The following is a 17,122-nucleotide window of genomic DNA, read 5'->3' on the forward strand; positions in this document are numbered from 1 at the left end:
CAAGAGTGAAACTCCGTCTCAAAAAAAAAAAAAAAAAAAAAAGGAAATGAGATCAGTGAAGTAAGAGAAGGAGGGCTTTTTATACTGCTCTGGGGTTCCCACACCAATTCTCTTCTTTGTCTTTGCCATTTTTTGTTTTAGGAAATTAGAGAAGCTTGAGGAAATGGTTTGATTACGTGGAACATCCTTTTGGGATGAACTTGTTCCTGAAGAATATGTTTGAAATATCATTCCTTAACAAGATCATTTTATCTTTTTCTTATCTCTTATGAAAATATGCCACTAAACAATGATGTGAATAAAAATTTCTCTGATTTCTGCATTACATAACTCAGTTGAAGCAGTGCACCTCCTAGTAACTACTATTTACTAGATGCGATCTCACAGGAATTCCTGGAAGAGATTATGAAAACTAATGGGTGGAGCTGGTCCACGCTAGGGGCTAAATTGCCATATTTCTTGGAAAAAAAACAACATCAAAATAAGTTAAATAAGTTATTGTTTCTGAAAAGCTTGGTTTATATAAGACAAAATAAAATGATACATTAAAAAAAGACCATACAAGTACATTGTTAATAACTATTACTAATTGAGCTTTCCTCAAGAATTGGGTTAAAGAATATCATGTTAAAATTTTGTTTAACAAAACAAAATATAACTTAACCTCACATTTCCATTTATAAGTTTATGATGATTTCTTTAGGGGATGGAAATAAAGGGAAAAATAGAAAGATTTTACCTTGACAACATAGATTTAAAAAATTCAATGAACATGGATTACTTTAGTTTAACAAATAAAATCAAATGAACACATATTAGATATTGGGAATAAAATGAGCCACATGATGTCAAACCATTAGCTTCTGGGACTAGCCTTTTACCTTTGGTGGGGTAGACAGCCACACCTGTAAGATGAGCAGAAAGGATTACAAAGACTTCCTAGTGCTGCTCAGTCATTTTCCAAATGGTTCCAGAAGACCATATGATTGAAAATGTGTTATTTGCTATTGGATTGCACTATTATTCCAGCACCTTTTAATTATGCCTTCTGAAAGCCATGACATATTTAAAGCCTTGGATCCTCATTCTGTTAGCAGTGTGTCATGTATCCCCTAACACAAGAGGCAGTGGAATGGGGAGTACAAGTGAACCTGGGTTATTGTGGGGGAGGGAGAATCAATAAAATATGAAAGAGGAAGTTACAATAGTGGCACAAAGGAGAGGTTACTATACTGGAAAAATATTGGAAACTTCTCAAATTATAAAGGCCTGCTTTCTAAGAAATATATAGAACATTGTCCCCATTCTGGCCAAATATGTAAAGTATTATAAACTTTTATATAAAATAATTGCACAGCTGCAATATCCTGTAATATTTATTAGTGAACCATACACAAAATTTTACCAGTTTAAATAAATAATGGGAATAGTCTTTACAGCTGAACTGAGGTACAATGGCCTCAAAAGTCACACATCCTCAAATTAAAAAAAAAAAAAAAAGGTAAAGTCCAGACTGTTGCATTGTGAAGCAAGGTGCTTTATAGAAAACTAGAGATATTGCCAAGTTCAATTTGTGCCTTTAGAGACTTTCAAAGTCCTAGTAAATATTTTACTGACCATTTTATGTTTTTTAGTAAATGAACTGCATAAAGCACAAGGGAAACCAGAAACAAATTGTTATTCTATTTCAATTTTATAACTCCTTTCACATTAGTGGTATATGAGTTTATCTATAATATGTAATGATACATCGATTCTAATAGGGTGTATTACAATATTCAGAATCCTCAAAGCACAGAGTAATAAAAAATGCCTTCCACTACACCTATAATTTGAAACTTCCAAATATAAGCAGGATTATATACATAATGGAAATAAACCTTTTAAAATACTCATATCTGGTGCTTTGAAAAGCAAGAAAACTTTTATATTGTCAGTGGTTTTGGAGTGTACAATCAAGTTTTAATAATTCAATATTAAAACTTAATTGTACACTCCAAAACCACTGACAATATAAAAGTTTTCATATTGATGTAATACCTGAATGAACATAACTACACAATAATTCAGACAAAATAGTATCATAGAACATTAATATAATTTATTTGCACATATCTAATAGCTAGGACAAAGCTCAAACAACAATAATCATTTGTGAAATAGTTTTCTATTTTATTATATTTCTAGAACAAGCCAGTGTATACGTATCAATATTAATATCTTAACAACAGCAAGGCCCATGACTACTGATGCTATAATTTTATGTACACATCTTCCAAGTATTGCTGTTTAGTCATTATATTGCTTCTAAAGGAAAATATAATGAAAATGTTAGGGAGGAATAAGAAGAGAGAAAATACGATGTGTTGCCCGGGCTGGAGTGCAGTGGCAGTCTGAATGCACTGCAACCTCCGCCTCCCGGGTTTAAGCAATTCTCCTGCCTCAGCCTCCCGATAGCTGGGACTACAGACATGTGCCACCACACCGGCTAATTTTTGTAGTTTAAGTAGAAATGGGGTTTCCTCATGTTGGCCAGGGTCTTCTCAAACTACTGACCTCAGGTCTTGTTTACTGATACCCACCTACCTCGATCTCCCAAAGTGCTGGAATTACCGGTGTGAGCCACCATGCCTTGCTGACTTTCGATATTTTGTTTCAAAACTAACTTTGTCTAAGGTTTCTATTTTCCTGTTTATTGATATCTCAACCAGATCTGATCATCTTGTTTTAGATCAGTGGATGGCCGTGACTTAACCAACAACTCTTTCCAAATAAATCCAATCAGGGCTTGACAATTCATTCTAAGATAAATACTGTACATTAGTACTCAAGCGATCTCATCTACCAAGTCCTCTGCTGACTTTCCAAATTTGGCAAGAGTCAGCTTTAAGATATGCATCTCTTCTTCATGATTTCATTCATGTTAACATCCAACAAGGCAAAGTGTATTAACATCAACTGCTGGTTGTGAATCTTACACAGTTAGTTAACTTCTTTCCCTCGCTGTGATTTAGTGTGATCCTCTTAAAATGAAGGAAATGATACCCCAGGAGGCTCTGTGATAATTAAAGGAAGAAATGTATATAAAACACATTCCCCAGAACCTTATATATGGTAGGCAGAGAATCGATATTTTCTGTTAGTGGAAGTATTAAATTATGTGATTATGTGGTAAGAAATTGGCCTCATCTTTTCACAGTAATGTAGTATGTATACAAGAATACTGTGGAAAGTATCTAGGCAGCCTTGGAACATGGTGAAGGTCAAGTATATGACCAATTTAGCTGTGAGCAATGGTAACTGGCTTGTTGTATGAGGCTGAAGAAATATTTTGAAAACACACAAGGGAGTCAGGGAAGCAATGTGGCTTTTGCAGCATGTAATCAGATGCTCATACAAACTCTGCCATGAATACTGCAATACAGCCTTGCAACAGTACCGTGGAGGTTTCTTTTTAGATGATCGTGTCTCCCTGGTTCAATGTAGACTGTCAAAAAACCCCAGGATGACTATGGAAGACATTGAAAGTGACGTAAGCAAGAGTTTTTGAAAGTTTTCAGTGTATGACCCCAGAAACAGACAATAGGAAGGCACGCAAATCTTCTTCCTTCTCTGTAAAATAAAGCAACTGTTGAATCTGTATTTGAATTTTCTCCCCCAGCATAGGAAAGCATGGATACTTGATTATTAATGTGTTTCTTTGTCGACAGGATGCAGTCCCTTTCTTACCAACATTTCTGACCTTAGCTGCCTCTACAGTGTTCTTCTAAGTATGCCCTCAGTGATGCCAGAGACCCGTGTCATTCTCCTAGGTCAGGATGTGGTAGTGAGCTCTATGGGCACATAAATAATTGTCTTCAGACAATTAGGAAAAATGGCAAAATAGAAAGAGAACCAGGTGAGAGGTAGGAGGTGGGCGGCCTGGACCTGGTTCTAATGCTTACATGATATGTAACCCTAAGCAAATCCCTGATGTGTTCTTGAATTTATTTTTCTTAGCTGTGAAATGGACCACGGGCCTCTGACAACCCATCTCTTGCTTTCATTCTGCAATGAGAAAGAGATCTACACTATTCCTCATTTATGAACATATTTTCCTCTAGCGCAGGACTGACCATTTCTGGAATTACAGTGTATGTACAAGTTGGAGGGCCCGGTAACATAGGCATTCTTGAAGCCCTAAATTTACTGAACCAGAAACTCTCATGATTCTAACACACTTTGAGTTTTAGAAACACTGCTTTGCCAAATCAGATAATAGGGAATCTAAATTATTGGCCCTTGCCCTTTCAGTGTTGCCAGCTCAAATAAATAGCTACGCAGGGAAAATAAATGAGTGGTAACAACTTGTGCCATCCTTTCCCTAGAAACGATTTTAACAAAAAGTTACCAGGAGGCTTAAGCACCTAAAATAAAAACACAAATTCCTTTTGGCTAATTGCAAATATCTTAATTTTTCCTCCTCTGGTCTTCTGCTGACCCCTAGACCTCATCTAAACCTCTTGTATCTTAAAAAATAATAATAATAAATGGTAATAACAATAGACTGTTAGAGATTCTGAAAGGACTTTCAAGAGGGTTTATGAATTTCTTGCAGCCTACTAATAGTAGAGAGCACAGGCTGGATTTAAACTTGGTTCCAGCTCCCCTCACTTTGTGAACTGTTGGACACTATAGGAGGTGTCCTGACATTCAGTCACAGGAACTTTCCCCAAGGGATGCAGATGCCTGAGAGTAAAATCTAAGCCCCTTACGTTAATTCATCAGGACCCTGCTTTCCTTTCCAGACTATTGAAGGCTGCCTTGAGAAAGTAAAGTTGATTTGAGACGTGAAAAATTCATGGATGCAAATGACAGTGTGCCATGAACAGGGATAATTTTCAGGCAGAGTGAACAGTGTATGGGCAGGCCCTGTCGGGTGACAGCTTGTTGAATTGAAAGAAGAACAGTTGGGCTGGAGCTTGAAAAACCATGACTTTAGAACATAAAATATTAGAGTGGTAATGAGTATAGAGAGAAATAGAGAGCTTTGTATGTCGTTGTAAACATTTTGGGTTTTAACTGAGGAACAGTGGGAACACAAGTTTGGCAGCAAATTCACATTTTAAAATAAAATGAATATTTGCATAAAATAGAGGATAATAGGCTAATATTTAAAAACTTTAAACAATTGTACTCAAGAAGATATTTTAAATATGTTATAATATGTTTCTTCTTTCCCAGATATAAATTACCAATATAATTGAGAACATACTATTTTCCATTGCAAATTTTGTGTGCAAATTCTTTATCTCCATTTGGAGAACAGGAAGAAGTTGCCAATTCTTCCCTAGAAGGTAGCAAAATGACAATATAGTTATTAAAATAATGTAGGAGTTATCAGTCACATGGAAAACATGAGGCTTAGTTATTTTATTAAATCCACATTGGAGATCATAGCAGACACCTCCCTTATTCTGGCTATGGCCGATGCACATAACTGAACCGAGATGTCTTTCAACTGTGATGCTAAGTCATGAATACAACATGCTGAGCATAGGTTTGAATGTTGGCCAAGTAGAATTGTTGAAGGACACTGTGTTGTAAAAATAAGAAGGGTTTTTGTTTGTTATCAGGCACAGGTGGTATTAATAGGGGCATTAATAAGTTTGGTATTGTATTACTGATTCACAGAGCAGGTAATTCATTTGTAAACAGTTCCAAGAATCTTTCCTGAATAATTTAAGCCTTTGTCCTATGGTCTTCAGTCCTTAATTATGCACTTTGAGGATATGAAAGCAATTTATTCACATATTCAGCTTTGTTTAAAATAACTGAAGAGGCCTTAACTCTCCATATAACTAAAACTTTAATTTTAAAAATTTACCTGTTGACTGAATTGTTATTTATTTGATAGCATTATCTCATGGAGTTGGCCAAGTGCAGAATGTGAAAACAAGATGTATTTCCATCATCTAAAAGTTCCAGGATACTTTTCTTGACATTTTAAAAGCTGTGAATTCTACACTTATTTTTTTATTATTGTAAAACAACCAAACCAGCCAATGTAGCCAGCAGAGTAGTTAGACTTTTACTCAGTTATCAGTAAAGATAATAGACCATTGTCATAAAAAATGAGGTATACATCACGTAAGAAAATTGCTTAATTTTTTAGTTAACAAAAAAATTGTACTCCTAAGAATCCACTCTGGATCTCTATGCCCAGACAAGACAGACTTGACAACAGTTTCCTGCTAACTTCTATTAGATGCTGACATTTCGATCACTGTGTCCCTCACACAGCATTGCTCATCTATTTCCTGTCTGTCTTGTCAATTTTGCCATACTGTCTTCTTTGTATTCCCAAGGCCAAGAGCAGGTGTTGGTCTGTGTCGTTGATATTTGGAACATTTCTTCTTGGACTTTATACTTCCTTAGTGGCTGTCTTCAGCATACTATCCAGTGCTCTAAGAAAAATAAAGAAAAGAGGACTAATAGTTTAATTAATAACTTTGCCCATCTCAGTACTTATAGTCTATATAGCTCACCAAACTTTTCAGGATCTAATTCAAACTTTTTCACATGGCCTCCAGAGACTGCCATGAATTGGTTCTCCGGCACCTCCGTTTCTCTCTCTCTCATAAACACACACACACAAGCACACACACACACACACACACACACACACACACACACACACACTCCTCATACCCTAAGCATTTTTTTTACTTGTACTTTAAATTCTGGGGTACATGTGCAGATCTTGCAGTATTGTTGCATAGGTACACACATGCCCTGGTGGTTTGCTGTCTCCATCCCCACATCACCGACATCAGGCATTTCTCCCAGTGTTATCCCTCCCCAACCTCCCTGCCCCCTTGTCCCTCCCCTAGCCCCCTAACCCCCAACAGACCCCACTGTGTGATGTTCCCCTCTCTGTGCTCATGTGTTTTCATTGTTCAACACCTGTCTATGAGTGAGAACGTGTGGTATTCGGTTTTCTGTTCTCTTGTCAGATTGCTGAGAATGATGGTTTCCAGATTCATCCATGTCCCTACAAAGGACACAAACTCATCACTTTTTTGGCTGCATAGTATTTCATGGTGTATTTGTGGTTGTAATGTGTGCTGTAGTCTTTCTGCCTCAGTGCTCTGCACTTACTCCTTCATCTGCATAGAATATCCTCTGTCTCCTATCCTGCCTATTTGGTGCAATTCAACTTATCCAATGCAAGCAAAGGTGCTCTGATGCCTCTTTTCTTGCTACACTACCTCCCACTAAGAGCTGATTACTTCCTTCTTTGCTCTACTCTGAACAGATACCTTACAAAAAGCACTACTATCACATTTGTCAATAATTTTTCTGTTCTGTCATTATTAAACCTTTGTTTCTGTGCTCACAGAGGCTACAGCCATTGTCTCTATAGTCCTAAAGCTTCAATGCTTGGCACAAATAACGTGCGAAATTAATTTGAATTGGGAGACATTAGAGACAGAGACCAATTTGAAAGCGGATGCTATGATTGCTGAATGCGGTGATGAGCCTGAGCTCGGGTGGTCAATGGGACTGCGGGAGGAAAGCGAGGAACAGCAGCACAGCAGAGGCATTGGCGCATCTGTATGCCGGAGAAGGAATGGGTAGACAAAAACTGCCCTTATATTTGGAGCCTGGGAAATAGCCATCCAGGGCCCATTCATTTCCAGAGCAGAAAGTCTCCTATTATTCCTCAGAAAGATTTATCTTTGCAGCTCGACACTCACAATGGTACATATTTAGAAAGACACAAACGTATCACTGTCACTTCCTTTGTGAGTCACCCTGGGAATTTCAGGTACCCCATAGTAAAGTCAATAGCCCAGTAAAATAAATGTCTCCCTTTAATCTTCAGCTCCACAAGGAGATGTTTATTATGGCAGAGAAAAACATTTTAACTTTGGATCTCTGAGTTCATGCTGTGGACAATCGTTTCCATGGGTGCTTGAGTGTGATGAATTATAACTATGAAACCTGAGACAATTTAACAAGAACCAGCCCAGAAATTCTGTGCCTGAGGACAAATCTCCCACTCAACTGTGAAACACATGGTAGCTTTGAGAAGGTCCAGACACTCATGATATAGAATCAATTAGGAGATAAAATAAATAAAAAGGAATTGGCCTGTTTTCATGTTACAAATAGCTCATTCCAAAGGATGAACATTTTTTTTTTTTCTTTCTCACTCTATGTTCTCTTCATATCTCTGTCTTCCAGCCAAGTCCTATTCTCCTTTCAAGCAGAGGTTGCAAACTGGTGCCCTCAAGCTGAATCAGGATAAGAAGAAACATGTTTTGAGTTCAAAGTGTTAGAAAATAAGACTAATCGTCTTAAGAAATAGTTGTCAATATTTGAAAATCAAAGAATTTCACAAATAAACGTAACTTCTTGGCATCTCCTGAAAAAATGGAAGATCTAATTCCTTCTTGGTAGCAATTGGTGAAATTGAACAGTGCTGCTACTTGGAGATATGACACAGGTGACGAGTTCTGCCCCAGGCAAAAACCCATGTGTGATTTTTCAGTATCAACCACAGGCAAATTACAAGGCTTCATCAGGAGGGCCTCACTGCGACAATCTGCCCTCCTCACACCAGAATTTGTAGATGATGCTTTGTAGCGTCCTGCCAGAAATTATATTCCAGAGCTCAGGCTCAGCAGCTCCAAGACTGGTCATCCATACATGCATATCTGCATTCCTAGCCCAAGTACCTTCATGTGAAGCCCTCCTTATGATGGGGGCTTCAGCTGAGACACTTTCCCTGTTGTGACTTACTACCTTTCCCTTCTTAGTCCTTCCCCTTCTCTCTACCTGCTGCTTATGTGTCTGTAAAGAGGCCAGAGCCTCTTGCTCTTTGGCAGTGAAATTATTCCTCTTGTCTGTGCTGATCCACCTGGCCCTTGCCCAGTGTCCTTCCATGGAGAAAAATGGAACACTGAGGAAGCTGTACTTCTTTTTTTCCTTTCGCTTGCATTGTTGAATAGGTGAATAAAGTCTCATTCTCATTTTCAGTTTCTTGGCTCCTTCTTCTAATTGATTACCTGAACACCTAAATGATCAACAGTGGATACCAGATTCAGCTCAGTGTCAGAGCACTTCCTATTATCTTGCATCTATCCTGATACACCCATTTATACCACGTCTGTTGTAAGCCATTTGAATATGAATCCCTGTTTCCTAGCATAGTTCCATTCTCACTTAGTCCAGAATTCTTGACAACACAGCCCTTGCCAACGTCTTCTAAAATTGCAGAGACTTGAAACGCATGTGTAGTTCATGAACCAAGAGAATCATCATCACATGAAAGCTTGATAAAGATGCAGCATTTCAGGCCCCAGCCCAGTCTGATCAATACATAATCTGCACTGGAACAAGATTCCCAGGTAATCTGTATGTGCTTTACCCTTTGAGAAACACTGTTGTAGAGCATCGTTCTGGATCATCCAAAGCAGCATACTATGTGTTTGACTAGTTCATATTTATTAGAGATATCTTACAAAGCAGACTTAAAGCAACTGGATGGTAGAGATTGCGTCCTGGAAAACTTCTGTAGTATATGCTGCAAGGTGAACTGGAAAAGATTGAGGAAACAGAAAGTACACATACATCTTTCATCTGATAAATCTGTTCTTTTTTTCCAATTGTCTTCCCAAAACCTGTACCACATTTGTGACCACAGGTAAAGACGGAGGATGGGGAGCTGAGAGCTGAGCATGCCAGGAGATCCACACCTATCTCTTTTCACCCTGACCAGCTCTCTCTTAGTATCTGTTTGACTATATACCCATCTCAAGACATTTGGTGATTCGTGGCTCTGACTTTAACGACTGGACTTGATGTTTTAAATGCTTTTTTCTCAGGTGGACTCAAAGTACTCACAAACACTTGGATATCTCCACCTCCTGAGTCAGGATTCCTTGTCATTTGAATCCTCCCACTAGGATTCAAATCCTAGCATGGACCCTCTATAACTGGCATTTAATCAAGTCTATATAGTATTTTAAACTATACTTCTATAACTAAAATGTGTATCTTACCCTTTGTATAACACAGTAAGCACTAATTAAACATTATATGGGTTGATTTTGTTACAACTGAACTAGTTGAGAGGTCAGCTATGGCCACCGTGAGAGTAGCCTGTTGTTGTAAACTAAAATTTTACTGAAACACAGCCATGTCCATTTGCATATTGTCTATGACCATTTTCACACTACAATGGGAGCATTGGGTAGTTGTGACAAAGAAAATATGGCCCTCAAAGCCTAGAATAATACCATCTGGCCTTTTAAGAAAAAGTTGCCAACTCTTGAACTACTCAATTTTGTGAAACAAGTCAACCGAACAATACTTTCCACACTTGGCAGACAAACGACTGCTTGATTTAATTTTCCAGCTTTTAATATGCCTGTGCACTTACCATCGATGAATGACCCAGAATATGCCTGTGCACTTACCATCAATGAATGACACAGAAAGAAACATAGGTACTAATTTTTTTTAAATGAGGCAAAAGGTCACCTCAGTTTTCTTTAAACATGATAGACAACCTATCTTTCTTATGATTACTAAATGTGTTTTGAGTTCTCAGCTCTCCATGTGGCAAATTTAAAACTTCTGTTTCATTTATCAGTCTATTTCTTTAAATTATTTATTTAGCAAAAGTGTATTTATTTTATATATTCATATACTAGTATGTGACATGGCTCTAATAGGTCTATAACTGTGCTGGGTACGTAGGAAACTAAATCCAAACAACGAATGTGACAGATGCTTCTTGGTCTGCGATCCATATGGAATTACATGAGCAACTGGGCTGCAAAATCTATGTTTCCATGGAGCGCCTGATTTTGTTAAGCTAATGTGGCTGGTGAATGTCTCCTCAAAGGTTATAACCTTGGTATGCTATGATGATTCCAGATAGTCCAGGCTTCAGCCACTGTATACAAAGAGTTGAACTCCACGGACAGAACCTCAGCATGGTCTCAGTGGAACAGAACAGGACATGCATGAGGGAAAGGGTATCTGGAAATGAGAGGCTGGAAATGGATGTTCCCTGCCAGATAAAGAAGGTAGCTGTGGTACCTAGTCTCCAAAGATTCTTCCCCTGTCCCATCTCCAACACATATGTTCTCAGTCTTCACATAATGCAACTCGCTTTCCCTCGGGCACATTCACTTATGCTGTCTATTCACTATAGCGGGGGTCTGCAAGCCCTGGACCGTGAACCAGCACCGGTTCGTGGCCTGTTAGGAACTGGACCACACAGCGGGAGGTAAGCAGTGGGCAAGCAACAAAGCTTCATCTGTATTTATAGCTGCTCCCCGTCACTTGTATTACTGCCTGAGCTCTGTCTATTGTCAGATCAGTGGCAGAATTAGATTCCTATAGAAATGTGAACCCTATTGTGAACTCTGCCTGTGAGGGATCTAGGTTGCATGCCCCTTATGAGAATCTAATGCCTGACATCTGTCCCTGTCTCCCATCACCCCCAGATAAGACCCTTTAGTTGCAGGAAAACAAGCTCAGGGATCCCACTGATTCTACATTGTGATGAATTGTGTAATTTATTTTATTATATGTTATAATGTAATAATAATAGAAATAAAGTGCATAATAAATACAATGTGCTTGATTCACCCCCCAAGCCATCCCTCACCACAGTCTGTGGAAAAATTGTCTTCCATGAAATCAGTTCCTGGTGCCAAAAAGGTTGGGGACCACTGCACTAAAGGAAAACATCTGGAATTTCTTAAAATTAAAAATGGGATGTAGCCTCAAATCTTCCTTAAATATGTTAACATAGAGGCACAGACATTTTTCAGTCATTATGTGTTAGACAACAGAGGCATGTTGAGGTAAAAGAAAGAAGAGCTGAAAAGCAGAATTGGAGATTTCAATGATCCCTATTGCCAGCCATACAGTGCCCTTCACAGAGATCCTAGGATTAGACACGTGAGGGACAATGGAACTTTATATCTCTGTTATTCACAAGAGCAAAGGTGGAAAATGTTAGGAATAAATTTTCTGTAACCAAAACCTTGAAATCCTTTTAGGACTATTCTAGAACAAAATAGTGATGAAAAAGCATTACTCCATTTTTCTGAAGAGGCATTTAAAAGTACCATGAACACAGTGAAATCAAAAAAGCTTATTCTACAGACATTGACTCTGTAGCTAAGAATGCAGCAATCCTTCTTTTGTAATTGCAACGCTACTGTAATAACAGTGTGTTTTGGATGAAGTGGAGCTTCCAGTTAGAGAGTTGACCAATTTAGCTGATGGGTCAAGCTCTAATTTTGCTCCTCCCGAACTCCAATTTATTCTCTATGCTGGAGCCAGATAGATGTTTTTAAATGGAAATGTTACAGCCTTACCAGTCATAAAGCAATGTTATGAAAATTTCCAAATATTTACAATGGCAGACCAAGCCCTACATAATCTAACTTCTACCTACCACTCCATCTTCCTCTTGCCCTAAAACACATGCACCACACACACACACACACACACACGACACACACACGACACACCCCTCTACCTACCACATCATCTTCCTCTTGCCCTAAAACACACGCACACCACACACACACACACACACACACACACACACACCCCTACCTAACACTTCATCTTCCTCTTGCCCTAAAACACATGCACATCACACACACACACACACACACACACACACACACACACATTCATATACACTTGAGCACTCCTGGTCTTTTAATAGAATTCTTAGAATTACCATGTTTTATTTTACCACAGGGCAGACTTCCACAGAGAATTCCTCCCATCTCCCCTCATCCAGCAGAACTATCTCACCTCTTTATTATAGAACTAATTTCTACTTTTATTTTTCATGTAGATATACAATTACTTAAATAATGTCTTGGAGAATATTGAGTTGTAACTTGCATGAGGGCAGGATCCTGTATAATTTTGGCTGGCACTAAGAACAAAAGTGTTGATTGAAAGAACTGAATGATTGCATAACATGAATGGCTTCATAGTCCAACATAACCAGATGGCACATTGCTGATATCCTGGGTTCATTATTTAACCTTGCTGGTGATTTCACATTTGCTGAATCTGACACATAGACTCTGAATTTATTTATTTGATCTGAAATCCTGTGGGGAATGCAGGACAGAGATTGCTAACTATTTATTCTGCATGATAAATGAACTGAGGCTTGGAAGGAGACCATTTTTGCAAGTTTCCTCAACAAGGAAAGTCAGGTAGACGTAGAAATATAACTTACATTTGAATCTCTCTTAAGTTCCTTTCTTCTATGCCTTTTTTGGAACTTAGCTACCATTTTCTTACATTTTCTTCATCATCTTCAATAAACACACATACAATTTCTCTTAAAACTCCTAAAATGTGGTACTAGGCATTAGAAAAAAATGGTGAAAAGACCACAGTGAATATGCAGTGTTGGCATGAAGAACATAATGGACTTGGTAATCATATAGACCTGGAAGAAACTCTTACCCCTATTCTTAATTGCCTATTTGATGTTCCATAAATGAACTTTCTAAAACTAGAATTTTCTTCAAATATGAAAGAGCATCCATACATTGTATGAATTATGAAGATTGAGTGTATATAATAAATTGTTAAACAATTGTTGACGATTGTTTGCATATAGTCAGCTCCAAATATATGTTAGAGTTCAAACATTGCTATTTAATGCTATGCCCACTAGTTAGATTTCCTGAGTCCTGTGGGCTGAAATACATACCAAGATGGGGCCAAGCATGTTATCAGGATGAGCTGCACCAGCAGCATTTTATACTTGACACTGAAAGGATAAACTTAATGCGCTTTTTTGAGCAACTTTGAGTCAACCAGCTCTTATTTATAAATGAGACAATATTACATTTTTCATTGATCTTTGAATAAGAATTTGTCCAACTTATTTTTTTCTAGTATTTGGACAATTATGCATTATATTGCTGGTTAATCTGCCCCATTATCTAAGAATTCAGGAAAGGAACAGAAACTCCTCCTGTGAGCTACAGCTGAAAAAAATCTGCAGTTGGTCTAACTCAATTCTTCTGAAGTCACATAGAGGAAGTGCAGACAACTAATACAGGAAGGATATGACCCACTATTTATCAATCAGTAGATAATGTGTTTATAACACAAGGATTACTGGAGATAATATTGAAATATTTCCTGGGTCACCTGCTTGTCTCTATTTATTGCCAGTTTAAGCTTGTGCTTATTTATTGCTAGTTTAAAACCGATCTAAAGAATCTGGATTCATATGTGTTTATTACTTAATATTGGTAGAAACAAATGGATTTGTTTTTATCTCCAGCATTTGGTGGTGAAAATAGTTTTAAAATATTTTAAAAATATATTTTCTCTTTTGTAAAGCAAACCGATATTGAGAGTTTAAATAAAACCTATTTTCCTTTTCATGCACATTTTTAAGAGCTAGTAAGTAACTAAATTTAATAGTATAGATTTGCTTTAAAAAGCAGGAGCACACCATTTTAATCTGCTAAAAGAATGGGTTATAATTGCATCTTCCAAACTGAACAAGTTTGTTCTCCACTTGAGCCCTCCTTTATTCCTTGCCATTCATAGGAACTCAGCTCTCAGTATGCCATTGAATTACTTTCCCTGTCTCTAGTTGCTACTGTAGGCTGCAGAGTTTCCAGACAACCAGTGAGGATGTAAAATTAAGGAGATAAGCAACAAGGGAAGAAAAAGAGTCTGAGGATTTACTGAAATAAAAGGAAACATTTATTAATATCCTACTTTTGCATTTATTAAATAAACAGCAGAGCATTTGGAAGGCTAGAATTCTGTGTGAAGATGAATAAATGCTAAAATTATTTATAATTATCTAAATAAAGTAATTGCAAACAAAATAAAAGTGTTCAATATTTTATTGATGAATAATATAAAACTTGGCCCAACTTGTGAATGAAGGCTGATATTTAAACCTAGTTCATATAATACTGTATATATTTTGTTTGAATTTTTTCCTGGTACAATGCTGACTAAACCATTCAATGAACAACAAGCAATAAGTAGATACATCTTCAGTGTCATTAAATTCATACTTTAAGAAATCTACTTATGATCAGTAATCATAATAAATGTCAATTATTTAAAGTAACAGATAATACTGCAAAAATACTGGTATTCAGGCATATATTATCAAAGTGAGAAAATAAATGAGTAAAAATTATGCCTGTGGTTAGAGAATGTTCTCTTAAAGAAAAGTTACAGAAGCTCCCTGATGTGTCCATATGCAGTAAACATACAGGCACTGAATAATAAAGACTAGTGACAGCCAAATGGTTGGGTAAGGATTCGGTATCCATGAGCTCCACAAAAACTAAAATTGGAAAACTTTCTATTAGTAAAGAGATGGGAAACTGTAAAACCAAAAACAACATTTAAACTATAGATTGCCTACTGATATGGGTCTTCAGGCTTATTGTTAGTAAAGTGAAGAAATGTCTAATGTTCTAGTGATGACTGGAACACATGAATCATGAATGAAGGAATCTCCTAGTCCATGCACTTAGAATGGGGTCTGACACAATGAGGCTGCTCGCTAAATATTGAACGTGTGCATCTTTATACCAAGGTATTTGAAGTCTTAGGTGAAAGAGATAAATTCGTAGAGAAAACAGAGATCTGATTCAAGAAGAAATAACAAATGTTTAAAAATCATATAAACATTAAAGACATATAATCAGTTGTACATAGTAACTAGTAGAAAATTTTTGCTAAATGGTTAAGTAACACTCTTTCAATCTTTCCTATTATTTAAAAAAAAATCACTCCCAATTCATTTTATAATTTTGATACCAAAACCAGAAAAGGACACTGGGAAAAAGAAAAAATGTATCTAATACAAGCACACTTGTGGACATCAATGTAAAAGTCCTAAACAGACAACATCTGATTACGGTGGATTTGTAACTAGAGACTCTAAAAAAAAATATCCTGCCTCACAACAACCAAACCCAGATATCACATACTTGTAAGAAACAATTGGACTCTTGTAAATTAGGAGAGTTCTGTAGTGACCATTCAAAGCAAAAACAAACAAGCAAACAGGAAAATGAAAGTTGACCCTGCAGGCATATGACAATTGGGGCTTATGGCTGCCAGTAGCAAAGGTGCTAGATCTTAGGTGACTGTAGCCAAGATGGGGATACCCAGCATCCAGTTGCGAGTATCAGAAGACCAGATCACATATGCTGAGAGGATGTTACTAGAAGCTGATCTGGATTGGCAAACAAGCAGCAGGGATTGATTTTGTCTTGGGGTTAAACTCTGAGAGACGTAATTGTGGAAATATTTATCCTTGGACCAGTAACCAGTAAAGTTAATAGTCTGAAATTCCCAGACTTTGGACTGGGGGCTGCAGAATTGGCCAGAGGATAGGTTTAGTTACTAAGGAAAGCTAGCCTGCTTTGCAGAAAAATTCTAGAAATGCAGACACAAAGGACTCCCACAGAGGAAAATCAAACTTGATTATACAAATAGTTTTGTATTATCTTGTTAAATAAATATGCAGCATTTCACTACTTTTGCATATCTTAGAGAAAGTCTTGTATTTATGTACTGGGAGGTATATGTAGATATATTCATAGCAACACTGTTCATAATTTTTTTAAAAAGGTTATCCAAAGTGTCATCAGCATTAGAATGTATAAATAATTTATGGTGTGTATATAACTCTATACAGCAGAGAAAAAGAATTTACTAAACTGCATGTGGCAACATAGATAAATCCAGTTACAAAATGTTGAGTGAGAAAAAAGCAAGTTTTACAAGTATATATACAGTATTATCCATTAAAAAGAGGAAAATTTAAATAGTAACATGGCGGGCTAATTAACAAAAGGTCTAAGACAATTTGAGGGAGCAAGAAAGGGGCTCTGAAAGTTACAGATACACAGCAGATTTCAGGAGTTTGTGCAACGTTCTTGAAGGTGGTGAACACATGACTGTTTACTTGTCATTTTCTTTTTAATTACAATGTGCCTAAATGCCATATGTGTATGTGTGTGGGTTTCTGTATTCTTGGGAATCTATGCTCTATTTCATTCTTTAAAATATTTTATGAAGA

Source organism: Cebus imitator, unplaced genomic scaffold (assembly GCF_001604975.1).
Source record: "Cebus imitator isolate Cc_AM_T3 unplaced genomic scaffold, Cebus_imitator-1.0 Scaffold167, whole genome shotgun sequence".
Classification (NCBI taxonomy): domain Eukaryota; kingdom Metazoa; phylum Chordata; class Mammalia; order Primates; family Cebidae; genus Cebus; species Cebus imitator.